Genomic DNA, 16533 nt, shown 5'->3' with positions numbered 1-16533 from the left:
ATAATATTTGTCTGCATTGATCCCTTTATTGTTTTAATTTCCAAAGCCCCAGCATGTATGAGATCGACATGTATCATCACAATGCTTACAAGTTTTTAAAGCCCGATTAGAGGGGTTTCCTCGGCACTAACCGATACAAATTGCACAAAAGACTACAAATCTTAGTTGCGTAATTCCATACACCACAACAGATGCCATGTAGCAATGTAGGCTTTGTCCAATCCGTCGCTTCTCAAGCAAAATTGACCCACATTTATTGGACTAATGTTCTGCAAACTTTCAGTATTGAAGATGGACAGAATCACTAGAAGGGTATAACTTTTATTTTTTCAAATTTTTTTTGGAGTCCCAACTTATGGGACCCAACATTTTACCAGAACTTTCCCTGTTTATATTGATTAAATAGAAATAAATTATTGCTTGACCACCGTTCGTTTCATCAAACTCAGTACTCTCAGTCCTAATCCTACCCGTGCCGATCCGCAAACTTTGCTTTCCTAAATTTGATCATAGCTCTCTTGTATTAATGTTGTATCACAGTGCTCCCGAGTTTTAAGCCGATGGTGATAAAAAGAGTATTCATATATTGCCATCGACTCACAATCCCCAAGCGCTCCTCTATAATGCCAATAACAACGAACGTATCAATTTGGCTACAGCTTACAACTGGCGTTTACTGCGTCCCCATATCGATAATATACTTCCTCTCAGTGATAGATTTCAAAAAAAACAAGCAGCGTTTCCGATCAATTGCTAAATACACTTAAGGCTGATATAAGAATATTTGAAGTATTATCATTAGCTTATGACTTTCACAATATTGCGTTACCAAACTGCTTCTACGACCCCTACTTGTCAAAAATCCTTCCAACTGAAGAAAGAGTCTAATTCTGATTTGTTTATAGGCCTATCTTTCATGAGAAAATAGATCTTTGAGCAGCATTCCTTGTCTTTTACTAGAACCAAACTTTTGAATTCTCTTCCCTTGAATTTTAAGACGTCGAAGTCTAAAAATTCTTTTCAGAAACAAGTTAAGTCTCATTTAGTTTCCAAATATTAGGAATTACCGTTTTGAAACCACACTGATATATATATATCCCTTTTTTGTATGAAATTGACCACAATGTTGTAATAGTTTCGAATCAAATAAATATCGAACTTCAAATATTTTTGATACAAATATTATCCATGACAAAAAGTTGGGACACTCCTCACTTGCACATCGTTATTTTCATTAGAATGTTGGACAGGTATAATAACGTCACGCTAATAGCCGAATTGCATAAGTCATTTTTAGCAGTTTTGAGAAAAACGTAAATAACTCCCTAATGATATTGTTATGCCATTGCGAGTCAATAATTTGCCATGGTTCAATTTTTTGATGGTAGCCGGATTTAAGTTAATTTGTATGACGCAGTAAGTGACGTCATAATGGCGCACTGTGACTTAAGAAGAAATGTGTCTATGACTTGGGGACATACGCATTTTTGCAACTTTACTACATGCGGCTTATGCACCAGTCCTGAAAACAAAACATTTCAAAAACGAATGTAATTCTCAGTATCTACAATGTCCAATCCCCAAAATAGATAATCAGTTTCAATTACATTATTTTTTATGTTTAAAAATATATATTTCATCAATATAACACGTTCTGCACACCCACCGAAATAAGATTAAATATAAAGAATAAAACAGCAATGCATCCAATATAAAAGCCAACCAAGGCGAATTGGACTCGGACAGTGAATATCACAAGTGCAGGCCTTCCTATACTGTAGTATAAATTTAAATTAATACGCGCTAAGCTAGAATCCGAAATGCAAAAACTTGAAAATACTTCGCCGAGGTTATTTTGCCTTTGTGACGTCACAATAGTTCTGCGGGTAACAATGATAATTCATTATGATAAAATAATTGAACAAATTTGCATGTCATACTAAATCTCCATTTTTATGGGTTTCGGAATTCTTAAAATAAGTTAACAGACAAGTGCGCAGCATTACATAAATACCTATTTCATAAAAAACTCAAAATCGCCAAAAATGAATAGCTGTCCACGTTTTGACCTTTCCATGCGCATGTTTCTCACTCTTTTTTTGGTGTGGGATCTTTCTTATTACACATGCGTGGCTTTGAGTTTTTGTTTGAGTGGTGCTTGTTGTAGACCAGGGTCGGCCACCCTTTTTGGCCGAAGGGCCATATGTTGTTCACTAATAATTGCGCGGGCCGTAACCTTGAGTGCGTATTTAAAATACCAAGACATCGTAACAACAGCACACGTAACAACTAGGGCTGGGCAGAATATTCGAATAATAAAATATTCGAATGGCATTTTACTATTCGAATATCCGGTACCACATGACCTGCGTCGTTCTGCTTGGACACCGAACTCACGTGTCTCCAACTCAATCGTGAATTGTGCGAGATTTACCAATGGCGGTCGCTATCAGGAAAAAAACGACAAATTTGAAAAGTCGTTGTCTCTGGGTTATGGTGCTATATGCTATATTTACACTTAATGTGTCGTTTCAATTCCATATTTTGCAAAAAAAAACTTACCGTCCGTTCCGTAATTTTAAAAATTCAAACCAGATTAGGTATTTAAAATAAATTTCCCAGATTTTAAACTTCGCATGCTTGGTGACATGTCATTAGCCATTTCTTACATTACCGAACATAAAGTTGATTAAGATTAAATGTTAAAATGACTTTTCAGCGTTTCATTGTGAAAAAGGCGATTTTAGGTCGTTAAAAAACCCTAGTTATTTAAATAGCATGGATTTAAAAATGACCAAAAGTTTTTCCAAAAGCTGGTATGAGTTACTTGTATGAAAAACACTCATTAAGTTGTGACCATATAAGAAATGTCATGTCCTACTCCCTTTAAATCACTTTGTATCAGCTCTTTAGTGATCCCTTCCATCCTTGGCCAAGTAAGGTTTCGAATATGTAAACATTTCACTCGACCATGTATGGCCGTTGAGCCAAGAGTAGAACGTAAAATCAATCGTGAATTTCGTTGTAACAATGCACACTGACTCGTTCACAGAATTGTTGCGTCTATTATCATCGAAAATGATTACAATTGTTAAATTTTGAAGCATTTGGGCAGTAATAATTAAGCCTTAAGCTTAAGGCATGACATAATCAAAATCATTAAAGTGAAGTGCTGAATTTGCAAATTACGTAAAGAAAATTAAGCATTACTCAGTAAGTATTTTAGCTATAATAACCATCGGGGCGTTGTTTTGTTGAAACAAAAACGTTAAAACTTGAAGAAATTAGTTATAATTAGCGTCTGACCCTCTATTAGGCACAAAGCCCTAGAAATGCCTTTATTGCCAAATTATTCAATCGCTATTTTAAATCAACATTCAGGATTCACGCAATCGTAAATTTGCCAGGTTTATCTATCTTATACTAAAATAACACGAACACCATAGAAAAGCACGAGAAACCTAATTATCATTTTAATAAATATCTGCATCTCGGTTACCGTTCACTTTAAACAGGTACGGTTAATTTACAAGCGGTGATAAGGAAGATCAAATCGAAGGCAGAGGATAAAACTCAGAATAAAATTAATTTGGTTTTGGAATCAGCCCTTAATGTATTCAACAGCTGTCGCTGATGTGAACGCAAGGGTATACTAAATACTAAAACTAAAAAGTCATTGAGTTATTTGATTTATACATAACATTCGGGAATGCGACAAAAACCGAAAATCCACAAAAGCAAGCCAATGATTACAGCCATGTCTAAAATCTTTTCAAGTGAAAAGTGTCCGAGTAGCCGCGAAAACGCTTACTGTTGCATCTTGTAGTTCAGTCAACGCTACGCAAATAAACACGGGGAATCCATTCGACTGACTAATAGACTTCCGCATTTTAATTTCAAGTCAACGATTAGTTTTCAATGAAAAATGTTCTTGAAAGTAATTAATTTTTAAAGCATTAACAAGAGCCGCAGCTAACCCTAGTTTGAGAATCACTGGTCTGCTTTGTCTCACTGCTTTGAGAAAAGCCGATAAGACGGCTTAATCATATGGCGAACCACGGCCTCTCGCCCGGTTACAAGTCCAGGTCGGGTATTGGATTAGTTAGCCAGTTATTCGTTTTCGGAAGCATGGACTTGATGGTGGAGGAAGACGGTCGACCAGCGGTTACGTGAATCACCTTACGGCGGCGTGGAGTCTAGCAATTCTCTCGCACATGATCATCCCCGCATGGGATTCGAACCTGCGATCCCACTAAGGGTAATCAGAGATGCGGTGGCGAGCATATTCCTAACGCTTAGCACGATGCGCCACAACGCCGAGCCGAGGACCACTGTGAAGCTAGTAGCAAACCTTCTTCTAATTTTGCGCAGCGGTGCGTATAATCTCGTTTTTGTGCTCATTGAAGGGTGATATGACAGTTTTGTGCTTATTGAAGGGTGATGGCGTAAAACATGGGCGAGTCCTAAATTCCACACAGAGAACAATGATTAAGTTTGTAGACAGGCTGTGGAAGAAATACATCACGATAAGCAGTAAATTCAAATATATTTGACGGCAACTTAGGATACAGAGTGGAGAGCATCCCGGCGGTTTGATCGCCTATGCAGTTTCATTTGTCATAGTACGTTGTCGAAATTAAATATACTCGGCTGATAAAATTGATCAGGACAAATATTTTGACAAAAAATGTTAGATTACGTATTCATATAAGCTTGAAAATATAACGAAACGAGTGTTCCATGTCACCTGCATAGGTTTCGGTAATAACTGCTAATTAAAAGCTAAGTTATGTTCAATTTATGTGACATTTTTTGGAAATACTTCTCATGCCTGCAAACATTTATACAGAAGTGCAAGATGGTACGCGAACTAAGAGAAATAAGCAATATCAACCGAGCCATTGAGTTGAGGTCCAAATCGTCTGACCAACTCGATTTACATTATAATAAAATTTACATTACCGATAAAAATTTATATGGTGCCCATTCCGTGATGCTTTATGCGCGCTGCTTATTTTGCTAAAGTGTTAATTCAACCAAGAGCCCCGAGCATTTTTGTATAACTTTAAAAATATTTCAAAACCAGCCTACTAAATTACAACATTTCGTAGCCGTAAAAGTGCTTTACTTCGTTTCAAACTGTGTATTGTATTACGTAACAAACGTTAAACTTCATTATAATATGTCTTAGTAATTTAAGAAGTTTCAAATGCATTTTGTAGTATAAAGCAAATTCTTCAACACATGCAATAAACAGAACGTAAAAATTGTTTTGTTTCAATATGTCTCACTGGCGCTGAAATCAGAAGTCAGGTTATTATATGTCGTACATTATCGTTATATCGTAATTTGGATATTTTGAAAATCAGCATAACGTCTCTTCTATATTGGTGGCGCGAAATATTAATTTTTTATTCAAGAGATGACAAATTTCCAGAATTATGTGCAATCGTGTCATTAATACACGATAATTTTATAAAAATGGTACAAACAAAATTATGCAATTTACAAAAGTCAAAAAAGCTAATTTTGGCAACTTTCAAATCCCTGCAGCACACTCTCCGCACAAGAGGCATTCGATTTGATTATTTTATGTTAAAGAAGTTTATCTGAAGTTTGCCACACAACTAGAACCTAAGCCTTTTTTATTTTAGAATCTGGGGTATTCTCATAGCGAAAATGGCCTTATTTGGGAAAATTACGTATAGCGAAAAAAGCTAATTTAGTCAAATTTCAAAGCCTAGCAGCACACCCTTCCGCACAAGAGGCATTCGATTTGATTCTTTTATGTTAAAGAAGTTTACCTGAAGTTTGCCACACAACTAGAAGCTAAGCCTTTTTTATTTTAGAATCTACGTTATTCTTATGGCGAAAATGGCCTTATTTTGAAAAATTACGTATAGCGAAAAAAGCTAATTTAGTCAATTTTCAAAGCCTAGCATCACACCCTTCCGCACAAGACGCATTCGATTTGATTATTTCATGTTAAAGAGGTTAACCTGAAGTTTCCCACACAACTAGAACCTAAGCCTTTTTTATTTTAGAATCTGGGGTATTCTCGTAGCAAAAATGGCCTTATTTGGAAAAATTACGTATAGCGAAAAAAGCTAATTTAGTCAATTTTCAAAGCCTAGCAGCACACCCTTCCGCACAAGAGGCATTCGATTTGATTATTTCACGTTAAAGAGGTTTACCTGAAGTTTTTCCTACAACTAGAACCTAAGCCTTTTTTATTTTAGAATCTACGTTATTCTTATGGCGAAAATGGCCTTATTTTGAAAAATTACGTATAGCGAAATAAGCTTATTTAGTCAATTTTCAAAGCCTAGCAGCACACCCTTCCGCACAAGACGCATTCGATTTGATTATTTCACGTTAAAGAGGTTTACCTGAAGTTTTTCCTACAACTAGAACCTAAGCCTTTTTTATTTTAGAATCTACGTTATTCTTATGGCGAAAATGGCCTTATTTTGAAAAATTACGTATAGCGAAATAAGCTTATTTAGTCAATTTTCAAAGCCTAGCAGCACACCCTTCCGCACAAGAGGCATTCGATTTGATTATTTCACGTTAAAGAGGTTCACCTGAAGTTTGCCACACAACTAGAAGCTAGACCTTTTTTATTTTAAAATCTGGGGTATTCTCATAGCGAAAATGGCCTTATTTGGAAAAATTACATATAGCGAAATAAGCTTATTTAGTTAATTTTCAAAGCCTAGCAGCACACCCTTCCGCACAAGAGGCATTCGATTTGATTATTTCACGTTAAAGAGGTTTACCTGAAGTTTTTCCTACAACTAGAACCTAAGCCTTTTTTATTTTAGAATCTACGTTATTCTTATGGCGAAAATGGCCTTAATTGGAAAAACTACGTATAGCGAAAAAAGAAAATTTAGTCATTTTTCAAAGCCTAGCAGCACACTCATCCGCACAAGAGGCATTCGATTTGATTCTTTTATGTTAAAGAAATTTACCTGATGTTTGCCACACAACTAGAACCTAAGCCTTTTTTATTTTAGAATCTGGGGTATTCTCATAGCGAAAATGACCTTATTTTGAAAAATTACGTATAGCGAAAAAAGCTTATTTAGTCAATTTCCAAAGCCTAGCAGCACACCCTTCCGCACAAGACGCATTCAATTTGATTATTTCACGTTAAAGAGGTTTACCTGAAGTTTTTCCTACAACTAGAACCTAAGCCTTTTTTATTTTAGAATCTACGTTATTCTTATGGCGAAAATGGCCTTATTTTGAAAAATTACGTATAGCGAAATAAGCTTATTTAGTCAATTTTCAAAGCCTAGCATCACACCCTTCCGCACAAGAGGCATTCGATTTGATTATTTCACGTTAAAGAGGTTCACCTGAAGTTTTTCCTACAACTAGAACCTAAGCCTTTTTTATTTTAGAATCTACGTTATTCTTATGGCGAAAATGGCCTTATTTGAAAAATTACGTATAGCGAAAAAAGCTAATTTAGTCAATTTCCAAAGCCTAGCAGCACACCCTTCCGCACAAGACGCATTCGATTTGATTATTTCATGTTAAAGAGGTTTACCTGAAGTTTGCCACACAACTAGAAGCTAAGCCTTTTTTATTTTAGAATCTGGGGTATTCTAATAGCGAAAATGGCCTTATTTGGAAAAATTACATATAGCGAAATAAGCTTATATAGTTAATTTTCAAAGCCTAGCAGCACATCCTTCCGCACAAGAGGCATTCGATTTGATTATTTCACGTTAAAGAAGTTTACCTGAAGTTTTTCCTACAACTAGAACCTAAGCCTTTTTCATTTTAGAAGCTACGTTATTCTTATGGCGAAAATGGCCTTATTTTGAAAAATTACGTATAGCGAAAAAAGCTAATTTAGACAATTTCCAAAGCCTAGCAGCACACCCTTCCGCACAAGACGCATTCGATTTGATTATTTCATGTTAAAGAGGTTTACCTGAAGTTTGCCACACAACTAGAAGCTAAGCCTTTTTTATTTTAGAATCTGGGGTATTCTAATAGCGAAAATGGCCTTATTTGGAAAAATTACATATAGCGAAATAAGCTTATTTAGTTAATTTTCAAAGCCTAGCAGCACACCCTTCCGCACAAGAGGCATTCGATTTGATTATTTCACGTTAAAGAGGTTTACCTGAAGTTTTTCCTACAACTAGAACCTAAGCCTTTTTTATTTTAGAATCTACGTAATTCTTATGGCGAAAATGGCCTTATTTTGAAAAATTACGTATAGCGAAAAAAGCTAATTTAGTCAATTTCCAAAGCCTAGCAGCACACCCTTCCGCACAAGACGCATTCGATTTGATTATTTCATGTTAAAGAGGTTTACCTGAAGTTTGCCACACAACTAGAAGCTAAGCCTTTTTTATTTTAGAATCTACGTTATTCTTATGGCGAAAATGGCCTTATTTTGAAAAATTACGTATAGCGAAAAAAGCTAATTTAGTCAATTTCCAAAGCCTAGCAGCACACCCTTCCGCACAAGACGCATTCGATTTGATTATTTCATGTTAAAGAGGTTTACCTGAAGTTTGCCACACAACTAGAAGCTAAGCCTTTTTTATTTTAGAATCTACGTTATTCTTATGGCGAAAATGGCCTTATTTTGAAAAATTACGTATAGCGAAAAAAGCTTATTTAGTCAATTTTCAAAGCCTAGCAGCACACTCTTCCGCACAAGACGCATTCGATTTGATTATTTCACGTTAAAGAGGTTTACCTGAAGTTTTTCCTACAACTAGAACCTAAGCCTTTTTTATTTTAGAATCTACGTTATTCTTATGGCGAAAATGGCCTTATTTTGAAAAATTACGTATAGCGAAATAAGCTTATTTAGTCAATTTTCAAAGCCTAGCAGCACACCCTTCCGCACAAGAGGCATTCGATTTGATTATTTCACGTTAAAGAAGTTCACCTGAAGTTTTTCCTACAACTAGAACCTAAGCCTTTTTTATTTTAGAATCTACGTTATTCTTATGGCGAAAATGGCCTTATTTGAAAAATTACGTATAGCGAAAAAAGCTAATTTAGTCAATTTCCAAAGCCTAGCAGCACACCCTTCCGCACAAGACGCATTCGATTTGATTATTTCATGTTAAAGAGGTTTACCTGAAGTTTGCAACACAACTAGAACCTAAGCCTTTTTTTATTTTAGAATCTGGGGTATTCTCATAGCGAAAATGGCCTTATTTGGAAAAATTACATATATCGAAATAAGCTTAATTAGTCAATTTTCAAAGCCTAGCAGCACATCCTTCCGCACAAGAGGCATTCGATTTGATTATTTCACGTTAAAGAGGTTTACCTGAAGTTTTTCCTACAACTAGAAACTAAGCCTTTTTCATTTTAGAAGCTACGTTATTCTTATGGCGAAAATGGCCTTATTTTGAAAAATTACCTATAGCGAAAAAAGCTAATTTAGTCAATTTCCAAAGCCTAGCAGCACACGCTTCCGCACAAGACGCATTCGATTTGATTATTTCATGTTAAAGAGGTTTACCTGAAGTTTGCCACACAACTAGAAGCTAAGCCTTTTTTATTTTAGAATCTGGGGTATTCTAATAGCGAAAATGGCCTTATTTGGAAAAATTACATATAGCGAAATAAGCTTATTTAGTTAATTTTCAAAGCCTAGCAGCACACCCTTCCGCACAAGAGGCATTCGATTTGATTATTTCACGTTAAAGAAGTTTACCTGAAGTTTTTCCTACAACTAGAACCTAAGCCTTTTTTATTTTAGAATCTACGTAATTCTTATGGCGAAAATGGCCTTATTTTGAAAAATTACGTATAGCGAAAAAAGCTAATTTAGTCAATTTCCAAAGCCTAGCAGCACACCCTTCCGCACAAGACGCATTCGATTTGATTATTTCATGTTAAAGAGGTTTACCTGAAGTTTGCCACACAACTAGAAGCTAAGCCTTTTTTATTTTAGAATCTACGTTATTCTTATGGCGAAAATGGCCTTATTTTGAAAAATTACGTATAGCGAAAAAAGCTAATTTAGTCAATTTCCAAAGCCTAGCAGCACACCCTTCCGCACAAGACGCATTCGATTTGATTATTTCATGTTAAAGAGGTTTACCTGAAGTTTGCCACACAACTAGAACCTAAGCCTTTTTTATTTTAGAATCTTCGTTATTCTTATGGCGAAAATGGCCTTATTTTGGAAAATTACGTATAGCGAAAAAAGCTAATTTAGTCAATTTCCAAAGCCTAGCAGCACACCCTTCCGCACAAGACGCATTCGATTTGATTATTTTATGTTAAAGAGGTTTACCTGAAGTTTGCCACACAACTAGAAGCTAAGCCTTTTTTATTTTAGAATCTGGGGTATTCTAATAGCGAAAATGGCCTTATTTGGAAAAATTACATATAGCGAAATAAGCTTATTTAGTTAATTTTCAAAGCCTAGCAGCACACCCTTCCGCACAAGAGGCATTCGATTTGATTATTTCACGTTAAAGAAGTTTACCTGAAGTTTTTCCTACAACTAGAACCTAAGCCTTTTTTATTTTAGAATCTACGTAATTCTTATGGCGAAAATGGCCTTATTTTGAAAAATTACGTATAGCGAAAAAAGCTAATTTAGTCAATTTCCAAAGCCTAGCAGCACACCCTTCCGCACAAGACGCATTCGATTTGATTATTTCATGTTAAAGAGGTTTACCTGAAGTTTGCCACACAACTAGAAGCTAGACCTTTTTTATTTTAAAATCTGGGGTATTCTCATAGCGAAAATGGCCTTATTTGGAAAAATTACATATAGCGAAATAAGCTTATTTAGTCAATTTTCAAAGCCTAGCAGCACACCCTTCCGCACAAGAGGCATTCGATTTGATTATTTCATGTTAAAGAGGTTTACCTGAAGTTTGCCACACAACTAGAAGCTAAGCCTTTTTTATTTTAGAATCTGGGGTATTCTCATAGCGAAAATGACCTTATTTGGAAAAATTACATATAGCGAAATAAGCTCAATAACGTAGATTCTAAAATAAAAAAGGCTTAGGTTTTATTTGTGTGGCAAACTTCAGGTAAACCTTTTTAACATGAAATAATCAAATCGAATGCCTCTTGTGCGGAAGGGTGTGCTGCTAGGCTTTGAAAATTGACTAAATAAGCTTATTTCGCTATATGTTTTTTTCCAAATAAGGCCATTTTCGCTATGAGAATACCTCAGATTCTAAAATAAAAAAGGCTTAGGTTCTAGTTGTGTGAAAAACTTCAGATAAACCTCTTTAACGTGAAATAATCAAATCGAATGCCTCTTGTGCGGAAGAGTGTGCTGCTAGGCTTTGAAAATGGACTACATTAGCTTTTTTCGCTATACCTAATTTTTCCAAATAAGGCCATTTTCGCTATGAGAATACCCCAGATTCTAAAATAAAAAAGGCTTAGGTTCTAGTTGTGTGAAAAACTTCTGGTAATCTTATTTAATGGGAAATAATCAAACCGAATGCCTCTTGTGGGGAAGGGTGTGCAGCTGGGCTTTGAAAATTGACTAAATTATCTTTTGTCGATATACGTATTTTTTTCAAACAAGGCCATATTCGCTATGAGAATACCCTTGATTTTAAAATGAAAAAGGCTTAGGTTCTAGTTGAGTGAAAAACTCCAGGTAAACCTCTTTAATAACAAATAATGAAATCGAATGTCTTTTGTGCAGAAGGGTGTGTTGCTGGACTTTGAAAATTGACTAGATTTAACTTTTTTCGTTATACGTAATTTTCCCAAATAAGGTCATTTTCGCTATGAGAAAAACGTAGATTCTAAAATAAAAAAAAAGACTTAGGTTCTAGTTGTGGGAAAAAATTAACCTCTTTATTAATAAATAATGAAATCGAATGCCTCTCCCGCGGAAGGGATTTTTGCTTGGATTTGAAATTATCTGGCTTATTTGCTTTTTCGAAGGAAGTTAAATAAAATTCGTTTCCCTTTTTTTTTGTTTTTTCATTCCTTTTCAAGCTTTTATTATTTATTTTTTGCTATATACTTGTTATTTTTCCTAAATTATAAACATATTTCCCATAATAGTATGTTAATAGACCTTATTCATTAAAAACCCATCCTACGCGCAAAAAATAAAAGTGATGTGAAAATTTTTTTTTTAACATTAGCTCTTATGGGGAATGTGATCACCAGAGCAGAAATTTGCATTTTTTGTAATTTTCTAGATATCTTTCATTGTATACGTGAGCAGTTTTGAGGATAAAACATTTTTTACATCTTTTTTGATATTTTTATCATGATAAACATGGTCAAGATTTTTGATAATCGTTCATTAAAATTTTAATGAGCGCGGTGTTTCCGATGACGTCATTCTCACTAGACCATGAGATTCTGCCAACGCGCCGTGCTCTGTGGGATATGCGCTGCAAATGCGGCCCTAATGTCGCTTTGGGTGCGTGTCCGTCCAGTACTGGAAGCGTTTAACATTGACAATCTATAACCCGTACCATTTCTATCACGTTTGTTTGTTTACTGTTTTTACGCATTTATACCTGTACAGCTAGCAATCATTTACTGAAGGCATGCTGACGTGTTATTTAAACTACCGGTACCGTACCAAGGCTGCAAGAGGTGGAAACTAAATTATTTAATAAGTACTGAAATAGGCCTACGAACAAAAATGTTGGCCATCTTGCCAATAGGCAGGACAAGTTGTACGGTACCGGTATACAAAAAAGATGAATATCTCCAACCTATAATGGTACAATACCGGTCTCGTAACTAGGTTAAAAAACATGACTGAATACGAGAGGGAGATTTATTTTGTCAACCAGAATACAAGCATTGAATCAATAAAAATCATATACAAAACACACAGTTATTCGGTATAGACTGGGGAGCGATACGACCATCACAGTCAGCTATCAAGATTAACAGTTATTTAAGATGTTTTAACAAAAACTCCTCGGGGGAAGGGTTGACTAAGTTACGGAATATTTTTGGATTCGGTTAAAAATGTAGTTCATTATTAAACACTGCTTTTTTTGCAGATTTTTACTTAGTGGACACTTAGCAAGTACGACAGTTAATTTATAAAAAAATTGTAAATTAATAACAAATCAGTAGAAGTCAGCTCGGGTATTCAAACATGTGATGATTGAAGTCAGAAAAAAATTTGAAGCCACGTTTAGGATATTACATTCAACAACAATGGAAAAGGTACATTGGAATCAGTCAAGCTTCAAATGCTAATGGCATTAATGAAAAGAATATGCGAAATGAAGACTGAAGTTTCCATCTGAGACATTGGAAGACGCTAAAACCTTATAGACTTGATAGTGTGGAAAGCCTTCTCACAATGCAGTAATAATGAGACATATATTTATAATATCATTATACAGGCTTTAAGTTGAACTATATGTTTAATTAAAATATCTATCTTTGCTAATAAATTCTGAAAACCATTTATTTCAATCTGCTGAGTGATTAGGGCCAGAAATTTGCTGTAGGAACCATCACCAGGGCTGGATTTACCAATAGGCTAGGCAGGCTGAAACCTAGAGCCTCGAAATTCGGTTTCAAAGTTTGTAATTCTTTTGAAAACTTGACATGTTTAAATCCTACAAAAAGTATATATATATATATATATATATATATATCAAGCTTTTTAGAGTAGAAAATTCTGTACACAACTAGTTTCAACCACATTGTAAAACAGTCATTATTGCGTCGTTTGCATCATAATAAGGGAAATTATAAATTTGCGCATTCTGCTGGAAGTTTCTATGTTAAAGTATGGCTGTAGCGGTTGTTTGATCAAAGAAATTGAAAGCAAAACTGCCTCAAGTAAATTATCATTCTTTTAATCAAAAATTCAGACCCATGAATGGGGAGAATGAAAAGTTTAATGCTTTCATATTTTCAAATTTTGAGCAATTAAATGTGGTGTTATTGAGAGAGAAGTTCTGAGCTCAGAAATATGAAAGGGCCTCTCATGGTCTATATCCAGCCCTGAACATCACCAATTTTGGGATAGGTACCGTACATGGTAGGTACCGTCAACATATGAATTGAGTTAGGCCATTGGGTTTTGAAAGGTGTACCAGAAATGTACATGGAATTCATGAAATATATAACATCCAATCAAAACCAAAATAGGTCTTTCGTTGAACGCCAGTTGTGGTCCCGGCACCGGTATTCCAGTATTCTGTTATCACAAGCAGTTGGAGCACATATCCCACAGAGCACGGCGCGTTGGCAGAATCTCATGGTCTAGTGAGAATGACGTCATCGGAAACACCGCGCTCATTAAAATTTCAATGAACGATTATTAAAAATCTTGACCATGTTTATCATAATAAAAATATCAAAAAAGATGTAAAAAATATTCTATCCTCAAAACTGCTCACGTATACAATGAAAGATATCTAGAAAATGACATAAAATGCGAATTTCTGCTCTGGTGATCACATTCCCCATAAGAGCTAATGTTAAAAAAAAAAATTTTTACATCACTTTTCTTTTTGCGCGTAGGATGGGTTTTTAATGAATAAGGTCTATTTCGTTTATCTTCATTTTTTCGGGTGTAGATTTTGACCTGTACTGCCTGTAGGCCTATGATTTAATTTTCCTATTAAAATATTTTGTCACTGAATAATACCGGTAACTATTTAGTGAAGTTTAGCCAGTAACCAAATTTTAAAGCTTGCCTAGTTTAATTTTCCTATTAAAATATTTTGTCACTGAATAATACCGGTAACTATTTAGTGAAGTTTAGCCAGTAACCAAATTTTAAAGCTTGCCTAGTCTGTCAGTACAGCAGTACCGGTACCGGTGCCGTACCCGTACATTGGTACAAGCATATACCGGTACCGTAGCAGAATACATTGAAAAGATGGAGTGGTTACGGTACCGTAATTGGTTAACCGATTCTGACTGCAAATTATCATCCACACCAGTCTGCCAATAATGACAGAATGATGAACGATTCAGCGTTTTTTGTTTGTTAGGAATCCTACTCACTATAATTGGGTACCGGTACCGATACTTTCCATATGTATTGCTGAATTTTTTGAAGCAACATAGATTAATTTTGCTGAGCGTAAGTGAATACAAGCCTATAGCAATCCTCTGGCACATGCCGTAATTCTGGGTGCGGCGGTGTGGCTCAACGGGCTAAGCGTTGGGAATACGCTCGCCACCGCACCTCTAATTACTCTGCGTGGGTTCGCAGGTTCGAATCCCATGCAGGGATGGTTATGTGTGAGAGGATTGCTGGACTCCTCGCCGTCGTCGGGTGGTTCACGTAACCGCTGGTCGGTTACGGCTTCCTCCACCACCAAGTCCATGCTTCCGAAAACAAACAAGATAACTAATCCCATACCCGACTTGGAATGGTAACCGGACGAGAGGCCGTGGTTCGCCATATGGATAAGCCGTCTTATCGTCTATCCTCTCCCCCGTGATAAATATGTAAACCCTATCCTATCCTATAAATTGTTATTTTGAACCAATTAGAGGCATTGTTTCAATTTTGAGGTACATCGATTAGGTACAGTATTATGCAACTTTGGCTTGTGATTTGCATCAAATTGTTAATTCTTCGTTCAAAAAATAATTTTATTCACTTTTTATAAAGTCCTTTTGGCCTTGCTTTATAATTTTATATAAAATAATATTTTCTAAGTTTATATATGATAATTCATATTGCATATTCATTACTAATTCCAACTTTCACCTGTTGGATTAAACCGTATCTGTTTATGTCATTATAAAAGCAGTCTATATTGGGTTGGATGATAAGATTTTTTCTGCTTTGATATAGCTTGATCAATTCACCCTAATCTTTCTGCGACAACAAGATTTTTAAACCTTATTGAAGTGGTAGACGATACTCCTGTAGTTGTTGGGTGGTGGTTAAAAAATATTCAATCGAGCGTTATTATTTTACAGCTTCAGAATCTTTTTTCAAATTCAAAAATCGTAATGAAAAAATGTTGTTTATTAAGTTTTAAATAGCATCAAAGCGGACCTATATCTCTTAAAGTTTAATACACTTCAGAAAACTCATTACTAATTTATGCCATATTTTGTTCAATTGTTAAGGTTGTTCGAATAGAATAAACTCATCGAAATTAAAGAAATAATTGCCAGGCTTAATTAACAACTGCTTTTTATAGTCTTCCAATAATTTTTGGCCCTAGTTGAATACCCAAGTATCTAAATTGTTTGCCAATAATAGGCATTTCATCAAGCATTTGCTGCTTTAATTATTTTTTTTACTGTTTACTATTGATCATTAAATAGGCAAAATGTTATTTTTGTTTGAATAATCACTGTAATGTTTTGCATTTTGATAACTTTTCTGTAAGTCATGAGTGCTTCAGGAATTACCAAATGCACCACACGGAAGTAATTTTTAACAATCATTTCCTGAGTTTGCCCAGGTCAAATAATCAATTTGCTGCTGTTGTATTACAATTGTATTTAAATATCAGCCATTTGCTATTTGACTTCATCTGTTCTCTGTTATATCCCAACCCACAAAATCGAATTTAAAATGTAATATGATCTGGT

The sequence above is a fragment of the Styela clava genome, chromosome 8 (genome assembly GCF_964204865.1).
Source record: "Styela clava chromosome 8, kaStyClav1.hap1.2, whole genome shotgun sequence".
Classification (NCBI taxonomy): domain Eukaryota; kingdom Metazoa; phylum Chordata; class Ascidiacea; order Stolidobranchia; family Styelidae; genus Styela; species Styela clava.
The sequence above is the reverse complement of the archived record's forward strand: the minus strand, read 5'-3'. Positions refer to the sequence as shown.